Consider the following 11381-nt stretch of genomic DNA (forward strand, 5'->3'; position numbering starts at 1 on the left):
TTAACTCTACCACTGTGCCATATGACAGTCAGGATTTTTCTGGTCCCGTGGCTTCCATTGGAGCGTAGGGAATGTTTCCGCCTCTGATGATGCTCCTCTTCTTTGCAGGTGGTTCACTGGCTACAACTCATCCTCTTGGATCTCTATGGTCTCTCTGATCAAAAGGACAGGTGGCTTAGAGGACAAGGGACAAAAAAAAAAAAACCCAAGCTTTTAAAAAATTATTTTTAAAGTTTCTTTATGCTCATTTGTTTAAGCCTCCAAGTTTTGGTTGTTGAGCACCCAGAAGGACACTTTAATTAGTCTTGAAGTAGTGGGTTTTAGCTTTGACTTTTCTGTAACACTTACAAAGCTTAGGAATTGCCTTGGGTGGGAAATCTGAGCGATGTTACACTACCCATCCCCCCTCCCCCAAGACAAAGCCCGCATAAGTGGAGGCAATACAAGGGAAATCGGGTCCCCATGGACTGGTTTACATGGGACATGAGAGGAACTGGTCATCACCTGCTGAAATACCCATGGGTATCAGGGACTGGAAGACCATGGAAGGGCAGGTGTGCTGAGGTAAGGCCCCAAGAGAAGTGGTGTTTGGTGTCCAGTTCACTGGGTCAGGAAGGACACTGTTTAATTCATAACAGTGGCAAAATTACAGTTGCAAAGTAGCGATGAAAATAATGTTATGGTTGGGGGTCACAGCATGAGGAACTGTGTTAAAGGGTCACAGCCATAGGAAGGCTGAGAACTACTGTCTTAGAGTGTGCAGTGTACACTTCGGACTTGATGATATACTGTGTACTAGTGTAATATGCTATATTATATGGGAGATGGGGGCAGGGAATTGTCATTTGGTCCAGGGCCTTTTCCCAGACAGTACAGTTGATAGAAAGGCAAGGGTCTGGAACCTATCACAACAGGAGACCATGAGGCAGTCATGACAGGCAATAACATGGACCTTGTTCCCGTTATTGGTTTTGTTTTTGTTTTTGTTTTTTTGTTTTTCAGCTTGACACAAACTAGGGTCATCTAGGAAGAGGGAAATTCAGTAGAGACAATGCCTCATCAGACTGGCCTGTAGACGAGCCTTGGGGCTTTTTCTTGGTTGGTGATGTGGCTGGGCTGGGCCTCTGTGAGCAGTGCCATCCCTGGCAGGTGGTCCTGGGCTGTATAAGAAGCAGGCTGAACAAGCTGGGTGGAGCAAGGACGGTGAGCGGAGTTCCTCCAGTCTCTGCTTCAGTTCCTGCCTCTGGGCTTTGTCCTTGGCTCTGGTCAGGATGTGTAAGACAAACTCTTTCCTCCCCAAGTTGCTCTTGGTCATCATGTTTACCAGTGATAGAAAGCAAACTAGGAAAGCTTTGCCTACTTTGGCCTCATTCGGGCAGAGCAGTGCAAGCTCCTCACAGAGTCTCAGAGATGGGAAGATGTGCAATGGCCCCACAAGAGCAGCAGCCGACCCCAGGATGACACTGAATAAACGTTGAATGGCTTCAGGAAATGCCAGTGTATTATAGAAGGCTAGACTAATGCCCTCCAACCATCTCACTGTACACAATGTTGCCCTTCTTATGAAACAATCAAAAGACACAATGTGGTCCTACCATGGTGTGTTGGCCCTTGCTAATGCACCCCCACCCCACCCCAGAGCTAAGAACAATTGTGACTGCTTAGAATGGACAGTGCTGGGGCCTTCCATGATCTTACCCATCTTCTGCAAGTATATATATATGTGTATATATATATATGCATATATATACATATGTGTATATATATACACACAATACACACATATATATACATATATATGCATATATAATGCTAACCTTTGATGGCTTTATAAATTTGGAAAAGCATCTTAAAGAACAGCAATTGTTGGATGAAGATCCTGATGTCAGGACTCAGTTACTTCCGTACAGTTTTTTGTTTTTTTCTTTCATTTAAAGAGACAGAGTCTTACTATGTAACCCTGGCTGGATTGTAACTTACTATGGAGTCCAGGCCAGTATCAAACTCAGAGACCTGCTTATTTTATTCCTCAAGAGTGTGAGAATTAAAGACATGTGCCACCATCCCCATAATACTCCCCTATAATCTCTTGGCCATAAACTATAAAGCCTATTACCATTATTGGTGGTTGCGTGCCAAGCCTCTATTACCAAAGACACCATATGCTTTGGTTTCAGGACGTTGAGAAATCAGGCTGAGATTAAGGGGAACGTTTCCTTCCTGCTGGGTGACTTTTAGAAGACATTGTGCAAGATCCTCGGGAAGAATTGTCATGGGTGGTCCTGCTCGGCTTATTGCACTACCAACTCGCCAGGCAGAAATCGCCTGCTCATGAAGTCATGGCATTACTGTTGTTGGCGCACCTAACTGCTTTCTGTTTGGATTCGGGCCCACTCCCTAGAAGCTCATTCACTTCTGATACCATAAGGCAAAGCCCACGGAGGAGGTTGCCATAGGCCGCACTGGGCGAAGCAGCTGCTGTTTTGTTTAGTGGATGGGAGGTACCTGTCAATTTCCCTTCTGAATATTTGTGTTTATGCCCGTATTGGTTACGATTGTCAACCTCAGTCGTGGAGGGAAGCCTTTCGTCACGGGTGGTATATTGCGGAGACTCATAACCCATTCGGGTTCCAAGTTATGGATGCGCCACAGTGGTCCAAAGCTCAGTTATAGTTGGAGGAAAATAAGCAGACCTCCCGTCTCCTTCAAAGCTTGGGCAGTTGGGGGCGGGAGTAAAGGTTACAATGTAGTGTTCTTCCTTCAGAGGGAGGCAGCAGGTTCATAAGATGTGGGAAATAAAGGAAACTTGCGAAGCATAGGGAGCTTAAGGTTGAAGGGTTCACAGGTGCCTTCTCCAAAGTTATAAAAGCAGTGGACAGTTGACGGGGAGAGGTGATTGCAAATTGTACAGAAAGCCTCCACCGTGCCAGTTTCACGAGGCATCAGCTGAACCAAGCTGGACTTTTTGTTGACTTATTTGCCTTTGAGTTACCCATACTCCAGCTGGAGAAACCCCTTTCTTATGCTCCGATAAGAAACCCCAGTAAACTCACTGGCTTGCTTAGTCAGACTTCGGGAGAATCGTTTCTTTGTTTTGTTATATTGGGTGAATACACATAAAACTCCATGAAAAGTCACACAATAGAGATTTTTAAAAAGAGATTATTATAGATAAGTACACTGTTGCTGTCTTCAGACACACCAGAAGAGGGTGTCAGATCTCATTACGGGAAGAGCAGCCAGTGCTCTTATCCTCTGAGCCATCTCGCCAGCCCCACAATAGAGGTTTTGACGTGATAAGAATTGGGCTGTCGAGCTGGGTGTGGTGGCGCACGCCTTTAATCCCAGCACTCGGGAGGCAGAGGCAGGCGGATTTCTGAGTTCGAGGCCAGACTGGTCTACAAAGTGAGGTCCAGGACAGCCAGGTCTATTAAGAGAAACCCTGTCTCGAAAAAAAACAAAAAAAAAAAAAAAAAAAAAAAAAAGAATTGGGCTGTCCTATCCCAGGTGTTTGGATCAGAGATCTGTTAGAGTGTCCAGGTCTATCTGACTCTTTCCTCAAGAGTCTTTGAACATGAGTCGCTGCTTCTACAGTGCGATTGTTTCCTTCATAGCAATGATAACTATGTCAAGATGTTTTCTGTATTAGTCACATCTAGTTGAATGTAGGATGTTTGCCATTCGGCTGGTTGCATGGTCTATAGTTAAGACTATAAATGTCTAAGTAAGACTATAAATGTCAGTAAATGTCTAAGGAAGTGCTTTAGTGTCCCCTGATGCAGTTCTGCATAGTGACCACCAGAGGGCAGTGTTGTCCTACTACTTTCTGTAGGACAGGCTCTTTGCTTCCTGGGATCTTGGATAGTTGCTCCTGGACCAGAAAGAAGAGCTCTGAATGTTACCTGCAAACACCCTGGCTTGTCAGGTTAGAAAACACTATACCTTCTGCGCTCCAGATATCCCTGTGCTAGCCTCAGGCTACATTCCTATCACTCACTAGCTCATGCTCATCTTATGTAGCCTAGGCCCATCAGACTAATGTTGGTGCAGCCAACAATGGGTTGGGCCATCCCACATCAATCACCAAAAAGACCATCTTTCACGGTATGGCATCAGCGGAGACTGAACTAGGCAATCCTTCAGGATGCCTCTAGGCTGTGTCCAGGTGGCAGAGAAGCTAATAACCAGGGTCCTGTCATTAACTAGTTCTGCAGAGAGCCTCCTGTGGTGGGCTCCTGAAACCTGGGAAACTCAAGGAAGCTAATAGCTCCCTGAAAGCCTGTTACACACCATCGGGGGACTGGTATATAGCCTGGCATTTGGCAATATAAGACCATTTGCCCTGGTTTGGTTTCTTGTTGCTGTGGTAAAAACACTGACCAGAATAAGCATTTGGCAGGAAAGGTTTGGTTTGCCTTTATAGACATAGTGAATAATAAAGGAAAGCCAAGGCAGGAGTTCAAAGCAGGACCCCCCCCCCCATTTCTGCTCAGCTTTCTTATACAGCCCAAGACCACTTTCTTAGACCACTTTATTAGGGATGGTGCCACCCACAGTGGGCTAGACAATCCCACACCAATGAATAAGAAAATGCCTCACAGACATGGTCACAGGCTAGTCCAATCAGGGAAAGCCTTCAGCTGAGGTTCTCTTTTCCTAGGTGGCTCTGTTGTATCATGTTAGCTGTGACATTTTCCTGTGTCTTACAGAGACATGGAGGCCAGTTTTCAACATTTAAGTAAGAAAAATCTGACCTTGTAGGCTATTCCCAAAATAAATAATTTCATTGGTTGGTTAGGGTTGAGTAGGAAACTCCCACTACCTGGTACTTGGCTGCATGGACAAGGCCCACAGAGCCAGTGAAAACCATATGGCAAGGTTTGGGGTGTAGCTCAGTAACACGCACAGAGCCCTTGGGTCATACCTAGTACTGTATAAACTGGGTGCGGTGACACAAACCTGTCACCTGAGCACTTGGAAGGAGAAGACATGAGTCTCATCCCGCAGCTGGTCTGAGGCTAGACATAAAGCCCTTTCTCCAAATGGGGAAAAAAACAGGGCTGGAGAGATGCCTCGGTAGCTAAGAACACTCGATGCCAGGCACAAGGACTAGATTTTTAAATTATTATTTCAGCATCTGCACAATAAGCTGTGTACCCCTGCAGGTCTCAAACCCCACTGAGTGCGCCACTCAAGAGGATCGCTGTGACTCGCTCTGCCTCAGAGGAATAGGCAGAAAGTGGCAGAGGACACCCAACACCCTCTTCTAGTCTCTCTGCCTGTGCACGTGTGTGCCCTCCCGCACATGGATATGCACGCACGCATGCACATGGGCACGCCTGCACACACGCACGTCTTTAAAAATAAACTGCATGACAGAGGCATCCCCTGCTCCTTGAATTTAAGCACTGTGTATTTGAGAATCTAAATGAACTTAAGAGACATCTTCCACCCCACGGAGGGAGTGAGATGCAGTCTGTGACCATTCGCTTACTGAGGAAGTAGCTCATTGGCTTTGGGCTAGAGAATCCAGAGTCTCTGCTTCTGCTTGGGAAAGAAGGCTGGGAAGTAATGATGCACAGGACTTCGCCGTGGAAGCTCACCAAGGTCATAAACCAGAGGGCAGATGAAGTTGGCTTCCTGTGGTACACAGCAGCGATGGGGGAGTGGTTCTGTGTCTTGACTTTTTCCCTCTGTGACATGGTGGAAGGAGCCTGGAAGGAAGAGTCTGAAGGGCGATGAAGATTCTGCAGGGAGGCCACCTCACAACATCCAAATATAAGCCAAAGGGAGTGGGGCCCCAGCAGTCAGGATGCCTCTCCTGTCTGGGAGCCCAAGGACCAGAAGGTCTGTGCTTTGGTTTTCTTGTCTTCATGGCAGTGCCTTATGAACTGCAACGGCAGGCTCTCCAACTGTGCTTAATTTCTGTAGTTTGACGACGTCTTTCCAGACCACGCGCTCATGAACTCCCAATCTAAGTTTGGGGCACCAGCTAAGATAGAGGGAATCTGGTGGCATAGACTTTCACAGGAAACTCTGGAGACAAAGTGTGGGTTTTGCATACACGGGAGTGGGGAAGAGTTCTGTCTCTATCCTCGGGGACCCAAGGCAGCGCCCTCACAGTCCTCTCCAGATAAGTCCTGGTCCAAAGCGAGGGTGAGAGGGCAGATAGACGAGATGCCATCAGTCTGGTTTCACTGGCCAGCATCCAGTGGACAGGTGGGAGAGACACTGTCGCTGACTTGCTTTCAGGTCTCTGGAACACGGGACAGGACGGTAGTGTGAGAAGCCAAAAAAAAGTCCGGAACGTGATTGGGTTGCTGCAGGTTATAGCCACAGGGTGGGACCTCACAGCACCGCTTCCCTGGAACACCGAGAGGAAGGAAGAATTGAGGAGGCACATTTCCAGTCTCCCCTCCCCCCACTCCTATTACAGGAGAACAGGGTTTTTCCTCCCCAGTTCTGTAGGTTTCCAGAAAGTCAAGCACTCCTTAAAAATAAAATGGCCCTGCATTCTCTTCCACAGTTAGGCTTTGTAGGTCATTTCTGTGTTTTTATGGAGGAAGACCGATTAGCCCCGGAACATCCATACATGTCCAGGAAACCCCACAGTATAAAGAGAAGGGCACACAGCTTGGTTAGAGTCACAGAAGACACTTTGATTGCTGGAGGACACTTGGCACTGCCCGCGCTAGCCGGGATCCCAGGAGTCTAATTCCAGAGTCCTGTGATTGCTTGCAACAGCAGCAGCACCTCCTTTATAAGGAGCCCATGAACAAAGATCCTCGAGGTCTCTGTATCCCTGGACTGAAGAGAACTCTGGCTTCGTCTGGAATTAACCTTGTGCTATCTGCAGTCCTCAAGAAAAGTTGAAAGGGTAAATCAGACTATCAGAAATAAAAATAAAAAATAGAAAGAAAAAAAAAAAACCTGTCCCTGTCAGGAGACTTAAGGGTTGTGGGTTCAAGCCTTCCCTGTCCTCCTGTGCCTTCAGACAGTGCCTCTCACTGAAGTCTTCCACCTCAGAGCTCTCTTCTGGGAAAAATCACCTTGCATACCTAGTCTGGTGACAGCCTCTGGCTGTTATTTTTCCTCCTTTCTTTTATGATTTTCAAAATCAACTATTCCCAGAGAAAATAAAACTCAGATGAATGCTTCAAAAACTTTAAAAATTCCAGGCAAGTAAATGTCCGGCAGACCTGCTGTGGTGTTAGAACCATTGGCGGGGGGAGTCATCCAAGTGGAAGCTCTGGTCACACCCCTCCTTGATGCCCACGGTTGCAGTTTCGAGGCAAAGCCACCCCTCCTTGATGCCCACGGTTGGGAGGCAAAGCCACAGGAGCCATCAACGCCAACGCAGCTCTGACCCTCAGGGTTCGCAGGGCCTGTTAGAGAGGTAGCCGTTAACGGACTCCCCGGAAGCCCCGAGAACAGTTGCATAACCCTGTGCAATTTTTTTCTGCCCCATTTGACCCAGGTAGGGCAGAGTCTACTCCCACCCCCACCCCCCACCCCCNNNCCCCCGCGCGCCCATTTTCTTCATCTGCCGCAACGAAAACGAAGTGCCTTTCTAAGATGCGCTATTTTAGAGCCGGGTGTGAAACCGTAGAGTGTTGCTGGCCCAGCGTGTGCAATAGCTTCATCAAAGACAGAGCTGAATAGTAAAAAGCGGAGAAACATTTAATTCAGGGTGTTTTACTTGGGAAGAAAAGGGACTTTGGTGTGAACTGGAACTAAGATCCCAGGAAGGTTGGAATTTATAGCAGAAAGAGGAAAGTGATATTAAGATGACTAAGGGAAAACGGGAAGGGTAAGAGGGGATTCTGGGTAAAAGGGACCGAACCTCGTTCTTGCATCGCTTACATCAGCTATCATTTGGAGGTGTAGAGGACAATTAGGAAGATCAGATATGAAGAATGGAATACTGGCTATCCATCCACCTTAGCAGGATTTTTGCCAACATTGGACAGTTGTAGAAAACCTTTAAAAATCATTGTCGGATGACTCCAATCTCTGGCTTATTCCAGAGAGTTGGAGAGATGCAAGCCCTTTTGGGAGTCAGTTTAACGTATGCAAGAAACTCCACAATCTCCTCTTTTTTACCTTGCTCTGGTCTAAGGGCTCCCAGGGTCTTCAAAAAAATTCAAAAGATAAAAATAAAGTCTTAAAGTGTCTATAGCATTTTAAAATCTTGAGCAAAGATGGGTACACTAAACTTTGACCTTTCATTTGCTTATTGGGATTAACCTGGACTGCTTCCTCACTTTTTTTTTTTTTTTATGGTTTTTCGAGACAGGTTTTCTCTGTATAGCCCTGGCTGTCTTGGAACTCGCTTTGTAGACCAGGCTGGCCTGGAACTCAGAAATCCACCTGCCTCTGCCTCCCGAGTGCTGGGATTAAAGGCGTGGGCCACCACACCCGGCTTCTTCACTTTTCCTGAAGGGTGCTGTACCTGGAGGGAGTGTAGGTCACTAGACATTGGATGGAACACATTCCCCAAGATTTCTGGGCTTGCCTGCTTACCTCAAGATGCCCCTGTGTTTCTAGCCATCCTCTGCGTTCCATGCTGACTACCTCTTATTATCTACCTGGCCATCCATTCAACACATTTTAAAATTGACTCTTGTAATCAAAGCAGTGAGTTTGTTTGAAAAAAAAAACCCAGCTTCTTAAAGGCTCATTTCTTTATTTATGAATATGTATGCGTGCTACATGAGTAGGTCAGAAGAGAGTGTTGTATTCCCTACAGTTGAGAGTCATAGGCTACTGTAAGATACATAACCTGGGTGTTGGGAACCGAACCCAGGTCCTCTGCAAGAGGAGCAAAGTGTTCTTAACAGGGGTGGGGTGGGGTGGGGTGGGGGAACCATCTCCCAACCCCCAGACTGTTTTCTCATAATCCTTTTTTAACTTGTATCTGTCTTTTTGCTACTTTGTGAGTTCTTCTTTCTTTCACCCTTCTCCACCCCCTTCCACCCTTTCAACCCTCCTAACCCTGTATATTAGAGAAAAAAGAATAGAAAGGAAAGGGAGAAATGTTATTGTTAAATTACTTCCTGTTGATTAGGGCATTGAGTTACTTGGCACAAGTTTGATCTTCTCTGTCAGGATATCTTCCTTCCTTCCTTCCTTCCTTCCTTCCTTCCTTCCTTCCTTCCTTCCTTCCTTCCTTCCTTCCTCCCTCCCTCCCTCCCTCCCTCCCTCTTTCTTCTTCTTCTTCTTCTTCTTCTTCTTCTTCTTCTTCTTCTTCTTCTTCTTCTTCTTCTTCTTCTTNCCTCTTTCTTCTTCTTCTTCTTCTTCTTCTTCTTCTTCTTCTTCTTCTTCTTCTTCTTCTTCTTCTTCTTCTTCTTCTTCTTTCTCCTTCTTCTTCTTTCTCCTTCTCCTCCTCTTCCTCCTCCTTCCCCCTCCTCTTCCTTTTTCTCCTCTTCCACCTCTTCCTCCTCCTCTTTTCCCCCCTCCTCTTCCTTTTCCTCCTCCTCTTCCCCTTCTCCTCCTTCTTTCTTCTTTGTGCATGACTACTTAACAACCAGTGACTACAGCATCCAACAGCAACCAAAAACAGCCAACCAAATATCCACCACTAACCCACCAACCACAGCAACCCCACCGCTCCAGGCCCTAGCATTTACACACCCTCTCAAAACTCCCCAGCATCCCAAACATCACACAATCACAGAAACTATCTGCAGCTGGCAAAATCACATCCCTGCTAGAGCATGAGACAAATCATTGTCAGCTGCTGGAGACAATCTGAAGCAGCCCTATGCTCCCACATCTGGGGTTAAAATGAAAGCATGTCCCTATTTCCCTCTCTCTGTGTGTTTTTTTTTTTTTTTTAAGAAACCAAAATTCTCACCACACTTATATTTAAATTTTTTTAGTGGCATAAAAACCAATGTTTTATCTTGACTTTTTTTTTTCAAGACAGGGTTTCTCTGTGTAGCCCTGGCTGACCTGGAGCTCACTTTGTAGACCAGGCTGGCCTCGAACTCAGAAATCCACCCGCCTTTGCCTCCCAAGTGCTGGGATTAACGATGTGTGCCACCACCGCCTGACTTATTTTTGACATTTTCATACATAGGTGTGACTGTGCTTTGCTCTTACTTCCACCTACTGCTCACTACCCTTCCTATCTCCTCTTGGTTCCTTCTTCTTTCTCAATGGGATGGAATTCTCAGAAGAATTATGTGGCTACTCATTACTTTTAAGTGCTCAACATCATTAGCCATCAAGGAAATAAATATAAATTAAAACTCCACTGAGACTCTACACAGTCCGGTCAGATTGGTGTTCCTCGTCTCTGGGGGTTTGGTAGACTCTGACACTGAGTTCTGGCCTCGTTATTGGGAGACTTTGGTAGCTTCATTGCAGATCTGTTTAAATTGTTTAGAGTCTCTTTATTTAACTTTGGGAGATTGTGTGTGTTTGGGAATTTATCCATCATATCTTCTAGATTTTTCCAGATCTTTTGGAATAGGTTTTCAAATATTCTCCAATGATTCAGTGGATTTCATTGGTATGCTTTGTGACACACCTCTTTTTTTATCTCTAATTTTGTTAATTTGGATGATGTTTCCCTTGCTTTGGTTAGTTTGTCTGAGGGGTTTTGGTTTTTTTATTTTCCCCATGAACCAACTGCTTCATTGATCTTGCTTTTATTTACCACGTGATCGATGTCTACCCTGACCACAATTTTGAGATAGACTTAACTCTTTTTTTATTTAAACCCACCTTGAGGCACATCATAAGTAACTTATTTGAACATATGTGAAAATTGGTATCAGTTTTATTGTAACATTGAAACTGAAGCTACCCTAAACGACACTCTTGGTAAGTGAGTCAGATGGCACTGTGCATTGGAATTTGTTTTACGCCATCTCTCTTCCTCTTCTGCCTTGCGGTTTTAATTGCACATAGCCCTCTGCACAGCGATCCTACCATGCAGTAACCACAGCAGGGGCATAAAGTCCTGCACCAGAAGGAACACAGGGAAAAAAGGCCTTGATGCAAAAAATGTGCCTCAAGACCTTTCTGGGTTATTTGATTTTCATTCCATGGAGTCTCTGAAGCCTTTAGCTTTGGGACCACCTTACAACTCTGCGAGTAGTGATGCAAAAATAACTCAAACTAATGTAAATGGTGTCCCTGGAATGTCAATAAACAATCCTTCCCAACATATAATGGCTGTTTTCACTCCTCTTAATGTGTCTCTTTTTTGGATTGGCCCAAATAATTACTTATTCATTATCACTTAATCACTGATCACTTAATTTTTGAGAAAATATGTTTTTTTCATTGTTGTTTTTTGTTTGTTTGTTTTTCTATCTGAGAGAAGCATCATTTTACTTTTTATCAAACGTTGTTCTTTTTTTTTTTTTTTT

Source organism: Mus caroli, chromosome 11 (assembly GCF_900094665.2).
Source record: "Mus caroli chromosome 11, CAROLI_EIJ_v1.1, whole genome shotgun sequence".
NCBI classification, from domain to species: Eukaryota; Metazoa; Chordata; class Mammalia; order Rodentia; family Muridae; genus Mus; species Mus caroli.